Source organism: Solanum tuberosum, unplaced genomic scaffold (assembly GCF_000226075.1).
Source record: "Solanum tuberosum cultivar DM 1-3 516 R44 unplaced genomic scaffold, SolTub_3.0 scf00116, whole genome shotgun sequence".
NCBI classification, from domain to species: Eukaryota; Viridiplantae; Streptophyta; class Magnoliopsida; order Solanales; family Solanaceae; genus Solanum; species Solanum tuberosum.
The window spans coordinates 478,575-492,012 of record NW_006239040.1 but is presented as its reverse complement, the minus strand read 5'-3'; the positions used below and the strand labels follow the sequence as shown (position 1 = coordinate 492,012).

The window sequence follows — 13,438 nt, the reverse complement described above, 5'->3', positions numbered from 1 at the left end:
TCTTCTTCTCTTCTTCACTCTCAAGCCCTAGCCTTCACTCTCTTAAAAATGGAACAAAATGATCCAAAGATCAGCCCTATACAACAATACATCCTCAAAAGAAATAGCTAGGGAAAAGACCAAAATGCCCTTAATGATTCCCGGACGGATTTCCTTGTCAACTGCCCAACTTTCAAAGGCCATAACTCGCTCATACGAACTCGGAATTGAGCAAACTCGGTGGCGTTGGAAAGATCATTCCACAAGATTCACAACCATAACTGGAACTACTCCTAACTCATCCTGAGTTAGAAGTTATGACTGCTCAAAGTTGGCCAAAAATCACTGATTTCCATACTTAGCCAAATTTTCTAGATTTTCAAATCCTTTCCAAAAATTGAAAATTTTCAAATTCTAAGCCTCTTCTTAGCTATTTCAAATTGCCGGATGTTACATAATACACATGAAAAATTGAGAAAATCGCCTAACTAATGTAAATTGACTCCTTATGCCCATAAATCACTCTAAAAATGGTAAAATTGTACGTACTGCTCCCCCAACTCCCTTTGAAGGGTTCCATAAAGAGTTTTACAAAAAATTCGTCTGAAAGCCATATCACCAATATATTCATGGGTTAATACACATTAAAAATTGAGTAATTTGCATAATTCCTAAAAAAAAGGTCTGTAAGTGCAGAAATAGGCATTAAAAAATTGCATGAGTATATATGGTGGTTCCCTAACTCATTACGGAAGTCCTCATAATGTTTTTTCATAAAAAAAATTCGGGTGCTCTGAGGCGCTAGATTCAAGGGCTAATACACACGAAAAATCAAGGAATTTGCATAATTCATAAAAAAATGGCCTATAAATGCGAAAATAGCTATTAAAAATGGTGTGGGTATATATGGTGGTTCCCTTACTCACTACAGAGGTTCTCATAAAGTTTTTTAGAAAATAATTTTGGGTGCTCTGAGTCGCCAGATTCATGGGCTAATACACACGAACAATCAAGAATTTTGTGTAATTTCTAAAAAAAAAATCTATAAATGCGGAAATAGTCGTTAAAATTGGTGTGAGTATACGTGGTGATCTCTAACTCATTACATAATTACTCATAAAGTTTTTTTCAGAAAAAAAAATTGGGTGCTCTAATGCGCCAGATCCATAGGCTAATACACCCAAAAATTGAATTTTTTTACGTAATTCCTAAAAAAGGGTCAGTAAATCCGGAAATAAGCGTTAAGAAAAATAGTGTGAGTATAAGCGATGGTTCCCAACTCATTACAGAGGTCCTCATAAAGATTTTTCAAAAAATGTTTTTGGGTGCTCCGAGGCGCCAAATTCATGGGATAATACACACGAAAATTAATTTGTATCACATAAATTTGAATAGAAAAAAATTATCGTAAAAGTCTCGTAAATTAATAATAATCGTGTTAATAATTATTTGTCTTTCCAAATTCTATGTATGTTATTGAGTCTGTGTTAGCTACGAGCTTATATGTCTAGTACTAAAACAATGTATGAAGCAAATCGAATTAGTACTAAGTTACTCCGCTAGTTTTAGTTTGTGTATCTTAGTTTCATGGGATATTAATTTTATGAAAGTATAGACGACTTTTAAAATTTTTGTAATCTTAAACTAAAAATATGTATAGATATTTGTGTGGATGTAAAATATACGTTACATTGTTTTTATGCATACTTGAAATCAAATAAAGAATAAAAATAACATCAAATCAATCGGATTACATATCGAAATCAAACTTTAATTCATATAATTTTGTCTCACATTCCACTAACATTATCATCTAAACAAAAGAAGAGACCAATTTCTCTTTTTCTTTAACTTAGTCAGAAAAGGACATGATTTTAACAAACAAAAAGTAGAAAGATTTGTGATCATTCTTTTCCAAATCCTACAACTTTAATACGGTATTACTGAATACCATACTGAATTGAATCTATTTTTAACTATCGAACTCAAAATTTGGAAATCTTGAACTGAATACCAAACTTTCACCCCTAACTTTAGGGGTAAAATGAGAAGTTTAAAAGTTAAATTTTTACTAACTATAAAAATGTATATCATTACTTTTTTAGCACATAGGGAGTAATAAATTTCCCTTCTATAAGCCACATGTCTTAAAGTTTACTAGGTGAAAAAACTCAGCTTCCTCATCTTCCTTGATTAACAAATCTTCTTCATGTATACGACTTGAACTTCATTTGCTAGAAAATCTACGCATTTTTTTGTCCATTTCCTTCCGTTGCAAATACAAAACGCCATCAGAGCGCAACATTGTTAGAATGTCATATGTAAAACCTCAAGGACCATGGTCTTGATCTTCCATTTCTTCAATTACAACATACTTGGTAGCTGCATTTCCTAATCGTGATCCAGTTTCATCTTCACTTGTGCTACCTTTATGAATTTTGTCATACCTGAGTAACGAAAATGGAAAAATTACTGCTTCAACACATGCCGCCTAGACATTACACCCCACTCATCCTCATATGACCAACACCCCACTTAGCCAAGATTTTGTCTAAGGTTAGCCTTGTAATGACCCTAAAAGTCATTTTTGGAAATTTTCATAAAATGACCGTTTTACCCCTCCCGATAGTTGCCCCGAGTCCTAATTGTTGTATTTTTGAAGTTGGTTTGAAGGAAAATTGATGAAAAGTTGAGTTTTTGGAAAGTTGAGTTTTTAAGAGTTAAAGTTTGGTTAAAAGTGCTATTTCGAGTCATTTGGAGTTTCGAGACTCGAATCGGATTTCCGTCGATTCCAGCAATTTTAGAATGTTGAAATGGGTCTATGAGAATTTACTGAGTCGAATTTGGAGTTAAAACGAAGATTTGAGGTCCTAAGTTGCTAAAATTGTGAAATTTTGATCAAGAGTTGACTTTGGTCAACAAACGAGGTTCCGGTGCTCGAAATGGAATTCCGAGGGCACCGTTGGATTCAGGGGGTGATTCTAAGTCTAGAATGAGTCTTGGTTGAATTTTTAGAGGCCCCGAGTGCGTTTCGAGTTTTTGAGCCTAAAGTTAGTTTCTTGACGCCTTATCGGATACCGGGTCAAGGAGACCTCGAATTCAAATTCCGACGATTTCATTGAGTCCGAAATGTCATTTTCAAGCTAGTAGCATATTTGGTTTGTGTTCGGGAAGTGCCAAATGAGTTTTGGGTGAGCTTTTAAGCTTCTTGGATGCTTTGACACTATTTCAGCAAATTGTGGCAACTAAAGGGTTCATTATTAGTTTTAAAGGTCGAAAAAAATTTCTGAAGGTTCTGAAATTTTGATCATGAATTATAGGACTTATCTGCAAATTTTGGTGCATTTTCGCTAACCCGAGATTGGATTTTTATCGCAAATAAGAAATAATTGTTTACCGAGTAGAAATGATATTTGACTGGGCAAACGAGCATGAAATTGAGCTCCGATTGAACGAGCAGGTCCGTATCATTATTTAAGACATTTATAAAAAAGAATCGGGTCATTTCACTATCGTATGAGGAAATTACGGCCTTTTTAGTGAAAGATTAACTGCTGTTTTTCTGGTGCATAACAGCCATGTACTGTTATAAAAATCTCAGACTGTGTTCATTTGGTATTTTGAGCATATCTGGAGTTCTAGAGATCGGAATGGAATGATTCTTACGGGTTTCTTCTTGAATTAATATGAGAGTTAGTATTCAATCTTCAATTCGACATTTTCTCATAATTTCTTTATCTGGTTTTTTTTCCTATCCGTAAATCTCTTGGGAAAAATTGGGGTTTTATCGATTTGGACTCCCTTTTTGATAAAAAAGATATATTTACGATCCTTATGTTATGGGTAAAACTGATTTTAACATAAAAATTATTGATTCATCGATTATTTTCATCATATTAAACGCGTACAATTTGGACTTTCCGGTAAAGTTAAAGTTTGATAAATTGAGAATTTCAAGGTCGATCTTAACTCCGTTTTTTGATGAAATTTCATATTTGAACTTATCTAAGCATGAGTAAGATGTTTTTTAAGAGATATTTCATTTTCGGGTTGGAGTTTCGGATCTGAATATTTTAGGCTTCTTCAAGAACGTGGATTTTCTTTCAAATTGAGTTTGTGAATTAATTTCAACTCCTTTTTCGAAACGGTTTTCACTATTGGATTCTAAATTTCTTGGGGAACATTTTTCACTAAAAATTTCCAGATTTCGAGAATATTTTCCGGAACGAGATTTTTGACCATTTTACCCTTGTTCTCCAAATTTCACGATATTGGTGTTGTTAGATTCGTATTGATTGTGGGATTCCATTTATATTGGACTCGAATTGTGATTGTGAATAATTGTTTGAATAGATTATCGTGATCCGGATTATACTCGGAAAGGAAAGGGCTCAAGTCAAGTAACTTTTGGAGTTCGTTTTAAGGCAAGTGGCTTCCAAACTTTGTAAAACTCTTAGACTACGCATGACTACTTTCCTAATTGTGTTGGGGAGTAATGGGGATTGAGGATGAGTTTTATTTGTTGATTGAAATTGTTGTAAATGAAAGATGGGGAAATAAAACGAGCTAAATGTGTTATATGTGACTTGAATTTGTTGAATAAGTCATGTGATAACTGATATTGAGGGGATAGAAGAGCATGAGTAGGCTATGATTGATACATACATTGATGTTGAGACAGATGATGTGTAATACTATGATGTGGTCGTGATATGGTTGTGATTGAGACAGATGATGTGTAATATTTGTTTTATTTAAAATATTATTTGGACTGGTTTAAGAGTCGCCACTTAATTTTTAAGAAAAATCAAGAAAACTGTTGTTTTCAAAAGACTAAAACAGTAAATCTATTGAAAACTTAAAAAGGGTTCGAGGTTCTTATTAACATTCTAGGAAGGTTTTTTAAAAGCACCCCAGAATGTCCGCTAATACGCGGTTATCCGACAATTAATTATTTGGCTAAAATATTTTAACTTATCTTGAATTGCAAAAGTGAACTACTTTATAGTTGAAACCATTTTAATAGAAAAATAATGAAATATTATCTAAGTGAAGCATTTCATAAATTTATTTATTTATCATTTATTTATTTTTTAAGTCAAGTGAAAGATGAGTAATTTAGTTAAGTAATTAATTCGAAATGGGTATCTTTCGGGGATTCGAATTGTTCAACCTTAAAATTAGCGGCAAATACTAACAAGTAAAATGAACACGGTAAAGTAGAGAGGGATAGAGAGTTGGGCCCAAATCTGGTTTCTGTCCGCCTGGGCCAGTATTTGGGCCCTTTTTCGTTTTGAGCTTTTGGCTCATTTGAATCACCTGTACCTATCCTAAGCTAACATAAAATAGCTAATAAGTGGGCTTAGGCCCAAAAATACAATTTTTTGAATTAAGAATGGGCCCTTGGCCCAAATTTTCGATTTTCTCGATCTGTTGCTTCTTTCAATTCTCGGGACCTGTTCGTCAATTCTTTAGCTCGAAAGGGGGTTGACTCGATGGGAAATCAACTCGGATATGTAGGGGTGGAGTCCAAAATAGACTCGGGAGGAGCCGGTTCATACATAGAAAAGAACAAAACTTTATGAGGGCAGTGAACCGAGACAGAGCGAGCAGAGGGACGGCGACTTCACTACCACGACGAGATTCCGACAAGTTTTTCCAATGGCAAGCACAAAAGAAAATCTTTTATCGATTCTAGCTTGAGTATAACTACTGATTTTTCCTTGTATGTATTCTTGTATTTATATTTATTTATTTTTTGAAACTTTCTTCCCCTCTGTTTTTCCAAGCTTCTCTCAACATTTTCTTCAACATAAACTTTTCAAACTCCAAAAAATCCCCCCTCATGTGAGTAAGAAGAAAATATATATAGGGGACTATTAGGGTTGATATGGGGGGAATTTCGGGTCCCCTTTTAGATTCAAGGGTCCATTCAAATTTCAAAATCTAAAAAACTTTCACCATTTTCGGCCAGACACCCCTTTCTTTGCAATTTTCAACTCATTCCGAAAAGGGAAAGGGGAGAAACGCGTGCTCCCTTTTGTTGTTACGATATTAAATGTCGATAAGGACATTGGAGAAGAAACAGAATTCGCAGCGTACGTCTCTGTTCCTCGCTGCTTTTCCGTTTGCTTCAGTGAACGTGTTTGGACTGTTGTTAAAGGTTGATGGATTCTTTTGAGAATAGATGAATGGGCCGGGTTGGGTCATAATTTGATGGGCTGCTCAAATAATGTGTTGGGTCGGTGGGAATTGTAAGGGAATTGGAAGACAATAGGTTGTTGGAGGAAATGAATTGGAACCAGAATGGGAAATGGGTTGAGCATTTGGGTCATTTTAAGGGAATGGAAAAAAGCCCAAAATTTTGGTGTTTTAAAAAAATTAATCAAGATAAAATTGAATTTAAGTTAGCCATACAAATCTAAGTCATAACCAAGTGGAGCTTAAAGACGTATCCAAATTTAGTTGAGTAGGATAAGTTCGGCTAGAATTCAAGAGGTACGGATTAATATAATTAATTTATGAGCTCTTTAATTTTAACGAAATAAAATAATTAACTTAATTATAAACTAATCGATTTATATATGAACTAATTAATCCAAGATTAAAACTATAATTCGAACTAAAAACTAAATTAATAAAATATTTATTTTAACAAAGTAAAATCTTTGATATGATTTTCAAACATTTGTAAAATATACTAATTATGTATATAATTATATGAAACATATTCATTATTCAAAACTATAAAAATCAACTGAAATTATTTAAACTAATCTTGAAACTGTTTGAATTTTATAAATCTAATCATTTTAAATCGTTTGAAAATTAAGAAGCTCAGAAGTTAATTATTATCGGGGAGGGTCAAAATTGGGTGTCAACAATATTATGATGTGATCGTGATATGATTGTGATTGATGATATGTGCATATTCATTATTCATCACATGTGTGAACTATCTGTTGCATGAGTTCTGAGACACTGATATGATGATGGATGGATATGAGACACAGTTGAGACTAGTTCCGGCTAGAGATATATGAGATGGACTAGCTCCGACTAGCGATTTGGATGCCGATGGGATCTGGTTCCGGCGGTGATACATGGTCCATGTGTGGCCCCCATGGGTTCTGATTTGAGTATTCAGCGCGGACTGATTACGTCAACAGATGTGTATCGTAGGACAGACATGCATCACGACTACATGACATCATTATTGCATTTTGCATCGCATTTGCCTTATCTTTGTCTGTGATGTGTGGATTGTATCGGTTTACCCTTCTTATGTGGAATTTGATCTACTTGCTCTTATTTGTTGATCTGAGGTTGATGAGGATATACTGTTGGTTCTGGCTGTTGAATATGAGTATAGGTTGGTTGGTTTGCTGCTAGATTGAAGTTTCGGTGGTTCGGTTGGGATTGAAAGGAGTTGTTTGTAGCTGCTAGTTTTGCTTAGTTTAGAGTTACTTGCGAGTACCTGTGGTTTTCGGTACTCACCCTTGCTTCTACACAATTGTGTAGGTTGACAGCTCTCTCAGATTCGGCTTAGTATTTTCTTTAGCAGATTGAGCTTTGGGACATACTCTTTCTTTAGCAGATTGAGCTTCGGGACATACTCGAGAGGTAGCGGTTCATTCCAGACGTGCCCTTGAGTTATCTTTACTTTCAGTTTTGTTCTATTCGAGAACTATACTCTGAGACTTGTATATTTTTATTCGAATTCTGTATTTAGAGGTTTGTACATGTGACAACCAAATTCTGGGTAGTGTTGAGTCTTAATTAAAGTCTTCCGCTTATTTATTATCTTTTATTCTCGTATTTCTACTTCTCTATCGTTGTGGTTGGGTTAGGCTGACGTGTCCGGTGGGAAATGGACATGTGCCATCACATCCGGATTTGGGGTGTGACACCATTAAACCATGCCAACTCAGATGGTTGCGCTAAGAAAGACAATTTATAGTTCAACAATATAAAAAGTGATAAAAGAGCAACAAGTATCATATCAGGCAATCACACACAATATATCCAAAAAAATAAATAATAAGATAAAATAAAAGTCAACATAACAAAGCTCGAATTCTGGTTAGTATCCCCAGCGGAGTCGTCAGAGATGTCACACCTCTTTTTTCGCACGGTGGAAAGGGTTTTTTTAAGTGTCCGTATTAATTAAGAGATAAATTTTTATTTTTTTTATTTTTTCCAGAGTCGCCACTTGGAATTGAATTATGATGTTCCAAGTCACATTTTATTTAATCCCTAATCAAAAGGAAATGACTCTTTGTTTGGTCTGCGAACCAGAAATTCAGGTAAGGAATTCTGTTGATCGAGGGGAAGGTATTAGGCATCCCTCGAGTACTCTCGTGGTTCTAGCACGGTCTCTTTTATTGAGTTATACTTATCTTGATATGTTTTTGGATAATTTGTGTATATATGTCATGGTTTGCTTATTTTTTAATTGTTAGAATTTTTATTAGTCTTAAACCGGATGCATAACTGCATTCTCGATCTTGACATTTGGAGACATAATTGTCTTCCCCTCTCGAGTTCATCACACCTAATAATCTCAATTTACACCTCTTGGTTTGAATTAACAAAATTAATTATTAAAATAATTTGGCCAAGGTGCGTAACCGCATCCTTGAGTTTCTTAAGTATCTCAAAAAGATGTGGAACCACATTCTTAATTGAGATGAAATTTAATTATTATTGTTACTCATCTAATGTATAATAGAGCCTAATATATACCTATGATTATATTAAAGCAGTCTAAAAATAAATAGTAAAATGTTAAAGTGACCAAACTTTTCTACATTTAACTTATCACCTGCCCACGAAATATTATATTCAATTAATTACATTGTCTTATTAACATGATAGTACTTATCGTTTCTAGCAAAACAGAATGTCATTAGTTTATAATTTTTTAAATATAATTATTAATTTACAATAAAGCATAACTAAATAAACAAATACACTAAAGGCACACTTTAACACTCTGTTTGGATTATTGTTACCCATTGTTTCATAATGTATTGTATTGTACTCTATTGTATTGTATTTTATTGTATGATAGATACAATGTTTGGCTAGATTGTATTGTTTGTTATTGTTTAATAACATTTTAATTGTTTGGTTTGATTGTATCATACTGTATTGTAATTTATAAATTTACTAAAATATCCTTAATTATTCTAGGGTAGGAGGTTTGACTAGATTTAAATAATTAAGGTAAAGGGTAAAATAGTATTTTGAAATATTATGTAAAGATATAATTGGAAAAGGAAATTAAGAAACAATGGGAACACACCAAATTGGTTGTTCCATAAAATAGGGCTTTCATTGTTACGTAACAATGAAATTTAACAATACAATACATTTTAAGTAACAATCAAAACAAACATTGTAGGTATAGTAACGATACAATACAATACAATACAATATAATACAATACAATACAATGGGTAACAATGATCCAAACATAGTGTAACTAATAATTAATGACATATCTGGCTATATCTAATTTAACAAATATTTTCGCTTAACCAATGAAGCGGCATGATTATTTGCAAGTGATCACCGCAAAAGCTAATATTCTGAATTAATGGACATAAAAGAGCCCTTTAAAATAAAAAAAAACCTAACATTTATATTCACACAACATTTGAAACTGGCATTAGATCTATGATCTATAGAATACCAAGAATCTAAAACACTTCGGATGATAACGATTAAATCGTATAAAAAATGCATTTTTTTTACTAAAAAAAATAATGATTTTTAAATTGTACTATCAACGAAAGCAAGAAGCGATATATGTTATATCATATTTAATCCAAATACAACAATACAAATATTTACATGTATTTCAATAGTATATTGGCAAAGCTAAACACATAAAATTTGAATAACTTTATAACATTGGAATCAAATCTTGAACAATCGTGACATTAACTTATACCAAGAAGAAATAAATGTTATCTCTTATGAAGATTAAACCACGAAAAACAATGCCTAACAATCTACTGATTTCCCAAAAATATTAATAGTTGCAGACTTTTGAATCTGTGAAGTTGAAGCCGTCAAAAATTACAACTCAATCCTTTTTTTTATTTTTTTGTCGTGTGTGGGTATAGGGGTGACTGTTTGTAATGACCCTCTTGGTCATTTCTGTGTCTTTTCTTCTGTGTGTCGTTTAGAGCGTTCTTATAGCGACCCCAAGTCATTTATGACTTGCTGGGACTGACAGTTCGGTCACCTGGTCGTTTGCGTGCACGGAGTTCCGAACGAGATCGGAGTACCCGTTGGAGTTTTTAGTTGTTGGAAAAATTGCAGAAGCTTCGTATTTTTGGTGGCTTCGCTGTAGGGTGTTCGAAAGTTGTTGGGTGCACGTAGTTCAAGGTAATTTCGCGATAAAACCTGACTGCAGTACCTTTTTCGAGTTTTTGTTTTTAGTATTTTTGTTTTGGTCATATCTCACTCATTTTAGCTCGGTTCTGGGTGATTCGAAGTCCCACATGTTGAGAATTGTCGTGACTTCGTCGTAGAGTGTTCAAGGAGTGCTGGGCACTTTTCGATTCTTGTTTATTTCGAGTTTAGACTGATGCTGTAGGGTTTCTTTTAGTTGATTAAAGTGTGGTTTCTTGCTTGTTGGTTTTTATTGTGTTTTGAGCCTCGAATTATGTTCCATTTTGGAACACAAGTTTGGGGTGTTGTTTAGGATCTCTTGACGGAGTTAAATTCGGACAGTTTGGTGCGGGTCCCACGATTCTCATTTTGACTCCAAAATTGACCCGTCTCCGTTTGTTGTAATTTTGGTGTCTAAATGACCGTAGTAACATTGTGATTCTATTTTTGATAGCGGGGCAGCGTTTCTAGACTGTTCGGAAAGGGAAAAGTCCGGTAAAGTGATTTGGAGAGCGCGCGATCGGCCTTAAGGTAGGCTACGGCTTCCTTTCTTTTAGATTGAGCTTAATTGTGTAAAAGCATGTCGATTGTAGTGAATTGGGAGTGGGTACCAGTTTACTACCTTATTTTGATTAGATACCTCATGTTAGGATCGATTGGTCACATTTCGGGTATAGTATCATGTTAACCGGTTTAGTAGAGTTGCATGCTTATGTGTTAAATGTTATTGTATGCTTGCATGCTATGTATTGCATGCCTTGTTCATCCTTAACCGTAAACATGATGTCCTTAGTCTAGGTTAGGCTAGCTTTGCCTTAGACTTATGACCCGTGTGGGCTGGATAGCCTTGACTTTCTGCCGACGTCGTTCGGATGACTTAGCTCCTTGTAGACTGGAATAGCAGACTTGAGTCTGATAGTTTGAGCCTTAGATTAGGCGTTATCGCTACTTGCTGCACTTCTGTATGTTCTCCCTCTTATTCTGCGGTTCCGACGCATTTTTGAAGGTTTGGTGCATCACTCGAGGCATGGGATTGAGATAGTATAGGTTTGGAGCCTTTTATGTGATATCTTAGAGTGGACAGCGTTCCACGGTGGTTGTTGTTGGATTGAATCCTATTGAAGATACCATCACCCCCGGGGTCGTTCTTTCTAGCTGGGCTGGGAACGTATCGCTGGCTGGGTAGACTCGGTGATATTAGCGATCGCCCCTGGGCCTCTCTTTCTAGCTGGGCTGGGAGTGTGCTGCTGGCTGGGTGTCCCCGGGTCGCTCTTTCTAGCTGGGCTGGGAGCTGACTGCATGGTAGGACGACTCGCGATATCTACCTCACTCACGGGTCCCTCTTTCTAGCTGGGCTGGGAGTGGACTGTTTGGTTGGGTGCCCCCTAGGGTCACTCTTTCTAGCTGGGCTGGGAGTGTACTGCTGGCTGGGTGGGGTCTGATGGATTATCTTAGTTACTTTGGGCTGGGAGCCCGGTTTTCTTCTTTCTCAGTAGACTTAGCCTTGCTGTGTACCTGTCGGGCTTATGGGGGTCCGTTCAGGTTTTATTTGAACTTGCGCACGAGTGTACCTTCTGGGCTTTTGGGGGTCCAGTTAGGTTTAGTTTAGTTGTACTTAGTTTTTTTCTGGTATGCTCGTGTGCTTTCTTTTCTTATTCGCTTTGACCTCTCTGTGTCTTGATTCTGTCATTTCTTATTGTTTTTACCCTTTTTGCTCAGTCGACCTATGATACCTACTGAGTACATGTTGTGTTGGTACTCATGCTACGCTCTGCATCTATTTTGTGATGCAGGTCCCAGTACCAGTTACTAGCGGTGATTAGTTCCAGCCTTCTTTTGCAGCTGTGATTCGGAGACGAGGGTTGAGCTACTTTGACGTTTTTGGGGTTTGTTCTGTCTCCTTCTTTTGTTTTTAGCTAGTCTTGTTGCCTTTGAGACACGCTCTGTTGTGGTCCACTTTGGGACTTGTACTCTTTATTAGTATAGCTCTGTACTAGTGACTTCCAGGTTCTGGGAGGGTATTTCTGTATATATTTATTTTGGGTTGCTTCCGCCTTGTTATTCTGGTTTAGATTATTATTTTCGCTAGTTTTTGCCCTTTCACTCATTGCTTGATGTTCTGGGTTACGGGTTGGCTTACCTACTGGTAGGGTATAGTAGGTGCCATCATGACTCGAGAATGTGGTATGATAACGGTGAGTATATGGGATTTGTGGGGGTGAGTTATTTTCTTATTTTTAGTTTTAGTTTTATTTTACTTTTAAAAAAATAATAATTAACTATACATATAAATAATAAATTATAATAAAATATCAACTAATTAAAGCAATATTAAAAATTATATTTTATTATTGGTACAAAATAATAATAAAACTAACAGCAAAAATAGCCCGCAAAAGCACATAACTGAAATTTAAAACTCCATCCCTTCATATAATTCTTAGGCCCAAAATAAAAACTGATATATATATTTATTTATTTATTTATTTATTCTAACAATCTTTGACTCATTCCAGCATGATATTAAAGCAAATCAAAATCACACGCTACTTTGGTTTAATCAGAATTATTAATAATGTAAAATATTTTTAAAAAAAAGATTATAATCAAAGAAAATATTTTTTAAATGTCCAACGAGTTTCTTTTTTAAATGTCCAACAAGTTTAATATATTGAAAATATCTTTTCTTTTTTGTTATTTTCAAATCTTTTAAAATAAACTTACTAAAATAAGACAAAAATCAAAATATCTAACTTAACCTAAAATAAATATTTAAGGAATAAAAACAAGTGTAAAGTCTTATGCTCGGTCAAAAATCACGTGTCTATATTAGAGCCGTCAATATGGGCTAGGCCCGTTGGGCCGGCCTGGCCTAACCCGGGATTTAATAGGGCTGGACTAAGATTTTTGGAGCCCATTTAAGAAAAGGGCTTTTTAGCCCAGCCTGAATAAGCCTGCTGATTTGTGGGGCTTGAGAAATATAGGTAGGGCCGGCCCGTGGGCCAAATAAAAATAATTTTAAAAATATAATATAATATTAAAATTTAAAATTAAA

At 34.9% G+C, this 13,438-nt stretch overlaps 1 long non-coding RNA gene across 1 annotated transcript in view; it reads right to left on the bottom strand.

The window, feature by feature from the left end:
* Nucleotides 1-2,382: 2,382 nt before the first annotated feature.
* The window catches only part of LOC102578323 (uncharacterized), a 25,714-nt gene continuing 14,658 nt past the window's right edge, over nt 2,383-13,438 (bottom strand). Inside the window, exon 3 of the long non-coding RNA XR_001473744.1 lies at nt 2,383-2,426. This is a non-coding gene — a long non-coding RNA (uncharacterized lncRNA). The remainder of the gene's footprint in view (nt 2,427-13,438) is intronic.